Source organism: Mastomys coucha, unplaced genomic scaffold (assembly GCF_008632895.1).
Source record: "Mastomys coucha isolate ucsf_1 unplaced genomic scaffold, UCSF_Mcou_1 pScaffold1, whole genome shotgun sequence".
Lineage (NCBI taxonomy): Eukaryota > Metazoa > Chordata > Mammalia > Rodentia > Muridae > Mastomys > Mastomys coucha.
Genome location: NW_022196891.1, coordinates 73684163 through 73690606, shown reverse-complemented (window position 1 = coordinate 73690606; position 6444 = coordinate 73684163).

Sequence of the window (6444 nt, the reverse complement as noted above, 5' to 3'; positions counted from 1 at the left end):
GTTTTTTTTTTTCTCTCCCAACTAGAAGTGGGCAAACTTGGCTTGGGAAGAATTCAAAACTCAATATAGCAGGAGTTGTAAGACCACCATCAGTTTGATAGGTCTGTATAGAGGACTCACAAGATTGAGGGAAGCTGTTTATTGCACTGGAAATATACAGGCAAACTCAACAAAGGTGCAGGGGGTGGAGCCAGGAGAATCCATGGCAGGCTTGTCCTCTTGCTATGGAGTCACACTGTGTTTCTCCCCTGAATGTAAGTGCCTGGGGATTTCCCTGAGGCCCATTCATATGAGTATGGAGTGCCTAGGCACTCTTTCAGTTTTTTAGGAGGTCAAACTCACAAACACTGCTCATGTGAACAAAAACAACCATTCACCATAACTGATGCTAGTAGCATGAGCTGTCAATCATGGGCTAGTCCCAGGTAAACTGTTCCAGGGCCTTAGAGAAGCTGGGTAAGGGTCAATCTCAAAGTCATTTAGAATGTATGACTTAGACAATGTAAGTATGCTAAATTAACCACTTTGCGCATATAAAAGAAGTGAATTACACTGAAAGACAGTTTGAAAGTTGTCAGGATTGGCCTTTAAAAAAAAATAACTGGGCCTCTTTACTTTTATAATCAAATTCCATAACATTTTAGAACAGGTCATTGCAATATGATTAGAACTTTCCCAGTGTCTTAGAAAGGAAGAGATCCCATTTACATATAATTTTAGCATAAAGACATATAAAAGGCAATGATAGTACATCAAAGTGAACTGTAGATGAACCATGCTTTCTAACAGGAAGGTGAAAAGTCTCATTAAACACACGCTCATAGGGACTTGATGCACCTGAAGACAATAAATAGATCCTGACTCCGTGGGGTCCATTCCAGGAATTCAAGAATGGGGAAGAAGAACTCTGTGGGGGGGACCTGGGAGGAGGGCAACATTTGGAATATAAATAAATAAAATAATTATTAAAAAAGAATGCTTCATTGTCTACAAATGAATGGATACATAGCATTGCTGTATTGCGTTCCATGAAACACAGACCACATTTCTCATTACACAGAAAAATGCTCTTCAACAAAGTTATTCTATTTCTGATTTTAAAATAAAGCAAAAAACATTTTCTCACCTCAAAATCTGAAAGTATGCATTTCAAATTGTTAATGAGACAAGACCAGTCAATTATCCTCTGGATTTCATTCAGCTACATTTCATTAATCCTAGAAGTGGCCATTAAAATTGAGGGAAAGAAACACAAAAGGCATAAACATTGCAAAAGAATTTGAGCAAGGTTTCCTCTCAGATGATACGATTCATACCAGAAGGGGCTAGGGAGGCCAGCTGGAATATGGTTGCAAACCAGAAGAGCCCAACGAATGGCAGTTTATGAACACATTCAGTACAGCTTGTGGACTGTCAGTGTCAGAGCCTGGATTTGTGTGTCACCAGCCTCAGCTGTCCGCTTTCCCGTGTAGAGAAACACGGCTCACCTGTAAGCCAGGAGCTGTCTCCTCTGACAGGTGTGACAGCTGTGAAACAAATGTCTTCATACTCAGAAATAATAAACCTACTTTTGTTTACATGACAGATAGCTAGAATTATTTTCTTTGTTTTTTTTCCTGAGTCTAGGAGAGGTGTAGTTTGTAGTGTTGCTGAAACAAACAGCAATCCCCTGACTCTTTCACTGTGGTTTGGATGTGAAATGTCCCTCACAGGGACATGCTCTGAACACTTGGTCCCCATCTGGTGGTGCAGTCTTCAGGAGGCGGGGCATTTGGAGGTTATACCCTGGGTCTCTGATTCCAGCCATTGTGTTTGCTTTCTGGTCCTTTGTTCTGTGAGGGTACTCTGCCACACTTGTCGTCACTGTCCACCCTGCCACAACTCCTCACCTCCTTGGGACAGAATGAGTCTTCTGAAACCATCAGCTCAAACAAATCTTTTCCCCTTCAAGTTGTTTCAATCAGTTATTTTAGTTACAGAGATGGAGAAATAGTACAACCACAAACAATGGGAGTTTATTTCTTATAGGTCTGGAGGCAAAGTCTCAGGTGAAGGAGCTGGCAGATTGTGTGTCTGTGTTCATCAACAGCACTTTCTGTGTCCCATGTGAGAAAGGGAAAAGCAGCTCACTGGGACCTGCTTAATTTTGTAATGAGGTTACACAATCCCACTCATGCGAGTCTGGCCTGGTATTCTGATCACCTCTCTGAAATCTAACTTCTTTGTGTGTGAAAGAGGACATGTACATGTGTGTGAGTTTGTGTGTGAGTATGTGTACATGTTCATATTTATGCACATGTATGAATGTGTTTGTGTATGTTCATGTGTGTGTGTGTATGCATGTGTGAGTGTGTACATGTTCGTATTTATGCACGTGCCTGAATGTGCAGATGTGTGTGTGTTTGTATGTATGCGTATGATCATATATGTGCACAGTGTGTGTGTGTGTATGTGTGTGTGTGTATTCCATTGTGTGCATGTAGAGGTCAGAGGATAAATCTCAGGTGCTGCTTCATATTCTACCTCGTCTGAGTCAGAATTTCTTTGTTGTTTTTTGCATGCTCCAGCTTAGTTAGCCCATGAGCTTCAGAAGATTCTCTAATCCCTACCTTTCATCTTCCCATCAGAACACTACAGTCACAGACACTCACCACCTGCCCTGCTTTTGGGTAGGTTCTGGGGACTTGAAGTTGGGTCCTCACACTTGTGTGACAAGCAGTTTTATCTATGGGGCCATCTCTTCAGCCACAATCTCATGTTTTAGCTTGACCACATTGAGTATTACATTTCAACATAGTAATTTTGAGGGAGATACAGATACACAAAGTATTGTGGTAAGAAAAAAAATACAGGAGCTGGATAGATGTTTCAGCGGTTAAGAGCACTGTTCTTTCAGAGGTCCTAAGTTCAATCCCCAGCAACCCACATGGTGGCTCACAACCATGTGTAGTAGGTTCCAATGCCCTCTTCTGGCATGCACATGTGGATAGAGATAGAGCACCTGTGCACATTAAATAAAGATAAATCTAAAAAAAAAATCTATTTTTAGAAAAAGAAAAAATATATATTGTATTTGAATTGATGTTGTGATAGGATGAGATCGTTGTAAAACTGAAAGGAAGAGAATGTTTTTTGTATTTCAAAGAAGCATAAAGCATTGAGCAAAGAGCATATTCTAATATGTTCTTTCCTATAATGTAAGTGCAGATAATAAATACAGTGGGATGTTATCCTACAATTAGATTACTAATCTGTTGATATGAAATGAATAGAAAAGAAAATTCTCTTAGATGGGTGTTTTAGTTACTTTTTCTGTTGCTATGATAAAGTGCCGCAACAAAAGCAACTTAAGGGAGAAAGGGATTGATGTGTCTCATAGTTCAAGGGTCTAGTCTATTATGATGGGAAAGTAAAGGCTCAAGGGCCTGAAGCAGGTAGCTATGTCACATTTAGAATCAGCTGCAGAGAGCAATGCTGCCACTCAGCTCACTTTCTCCATTGATGAGGTCCCGAGTCCTTGCCAGGGAATGGTACCGCCCACAGTGGATAAGTCTTCCCATCACAATTAATGTAATCAAGACAATACAGAAGTGGCCTGTCTTCCAGGTGATTCCAGATTCTGTCAAGTCAACAATTAACACTAACCACAGCAATGGGCCTGTGTGAACAGGAGTTTCAGACACCTCCTGGACCAGCTTGTTATTTGCAAAGGAGCAAGTATGATGCTCATGTGCCCAGCTCACTAATAATGAATTCCCTTTATGACTCCCTTGGGACTCCCAGGTCAGCGTCTTTCAATTCCCTAAGGAAGATAGTAGTGAGCATTTCTCACGGAGTAGTCTCTTGCTGGCTTAGAAACGAGTAGCTGAAGCCTGCCTCTAGACACTCTGAACTGAATTTTGTCCAAATACCGAAAGAGATGGGACAGGAACCCAGCTCTTGATGGGAATGCCACAGCCCAGTTCAGCTCTTCACTATAGCCTTGTGAGACCCGAGCCATCTGAGTGGCATTTCCAGGACTTCTGATATGACCAGAATGAGTTTCTGAAAGCTACCATTGGTGGTCACTTGCTGCCATTCAGCCACAGAACACCTGAGCACACAGCCAGCTTTTCTTTGATTCATTGGCAAACATGTCTTCAACTTCTGTGTTCAAAGCACTGTTCTGTTTTCCTTCGCTTTCCAGCCTCCTTTCCCTCCTTCCCTTGCTCCTTGCCGTCCCTCTGCAAATTTTCTTTTGAAGTCTCTCTTCCTAGTCACACATTTGTCCCTCTATCTATCAGGATTTTCTACTCTGTGACAGCCAGGCACATGGAACAATTTAAGGATACTGGCCCAGGAGTTGTAAAGAAGTCATAGGAGAGAATTCATCCTTAGTTAGCTAGCTGCATGAGCGTCTATCATAGATGCTCCTTTGCGATGAGAGGTTGGTCGAGAAGATGTCTGAGACCTCTTCTCACAGATGCTCTGTGATCCCATGAGCTGGTTGTATCTCCATACCATACTGGAAATGATAGTTCCTGGTGTGCTTTAAGGAGGGACGGCACAGATGGCTGCATGCAGTAATTTGTCTTGAACTTGCAGCTGTCTCCCCTGGATCAGGCTCATGATGTTCCTAAATCATCACAGCCTCATTTGAGAGCCCCATTTAGACTGAGAGCATTGGACTCCCATTCCTAGCAGCCTTCTGATTTATATTTCCTGTGGCATTGTTTCATTTTCCTTACCAATAATGTGAACAAAATAAAAAAGAACAGATGCCAGAGACTGGGGAATCCGTTCTGACTGTGATTCTCCCTTAGATTGGAAATGGCCTCAAGAAATTACATCAGTGTATAATCAACACCACTCCTTTGAATCCTAGAGATGAACAGAGGAATAAATCAGACCCTCCAATGGCTGACAGTCTAGTTGGTCATGGTTTTGTACACAGTCATGAATAACTGTAAGCAAATAAGATTCCATAATGATAGAAGAAATATAATCACCAGGTTGTAAGGGTTTGGAGCAGGGAGTTTGGGGTCGGGAATTTACAATATTTTTCAATCACTCATTGCCTTCTGGACAGATAAGCAGTGTGGAGAAATGTTGGGGAAGGGGAAAGAATTTGGGGAGAGAGCCATTCAACTCTTACCTGTGGGAAGGTGTGACCTTACTTTCTATTTACTGCCAGCTGAGTGTATGTGTGTGTGTTGAGGGAAGTGTTTTGAAGGGAACTGTAGTGTCTGATTCACCCTGAGAAGTACAAAGGGACAAGAACAGAGTCAGGCTGACTTCTGCAGAGGGGAAAGGTATGTGAGAGTAGCCCATGTTACCCTTGCATGATGTAAAATGTGGCTCTGGGCCAGAGTGATCAGACAAGACTGTCAAGAGCGATGCTTCTTCAGTGTCCTGTTCAAGAGCTCAGTGGAGAGGCAGCTCCCATCTCAACAGAAAGTTTGGAGGTGCTGGGTAAATGGTAGGGCTAGAGAAGTTGTTCTCAATATTTTTGGTTTCAGAACTTTTTATGCCTTTATTAATAATTGCAGATCCTTCATAGTTTTGGTTGACCGGGCTGATAGCTATCAATTCTTACTGTATTGAAACAAAACTGGAGCAATTTTAAAGATGTTAATTTGTAAATCCATTTTAAAACAGCAGCAGTAAGTTCACTATACATTAACACAAGCAAATTCAAGTTGAAAATGACAAATTTTAGCATGAAAATTATTCAGAGAGGAGTCATGCTCCTGTCTAGGATTCTGCCCCTGGTGGATGTGTAGGAAAAAAGTTCAACTTGACATGGTTGATATCTTCGTTAGACAAACCCAGGTACATTATTTAGTCCCTGAATAATTCCACTATGTGCTTCTGAGAGAGAACATGAGGATACCAAGTCAAATCTTGTGTATTGTGATAATGGGCTTGATCTTGCAAAGTCCCCGAGACATCTCAAGACTTCCCAGAGCATCTGTAAACCCTGAGAGGACTGAGAGGTGCCAATCTCCTTTGGTAAGTACTCCAAGCTTGAGAGGGTTGAGAGGAGAGGTCACCACAGTGGGTGTCTTGGGGCTAGAGAGATAACTCATTTGGCAATGGGGCTTGTTACTCAAACAGGAGGGTTGGAGTTTGATCCCAGCACCTACATTTTAAAAAAGGGCCAGGTGTGGCAGATGCATTTGTAATTCCAGTGATGGAAAGGCAGAAACAGCCAGATCCTTGGGGTTAACTGACCAGCCAGCCTAGTCTCTTTGGCCAATGAGAGCCCTAAGTCAGAAACAAGTGCTTATATAGGGATGACATTCAAGGTTATCGTCTGCCACCCACCTATATGTGCATACATGTGAATGTGCACCTGCACTCACACAAACATCCATACATATATACACTCACATATATCTCACATACATGCCAATATATGCACACACCACACACACACACACACACACACACACACACACACAC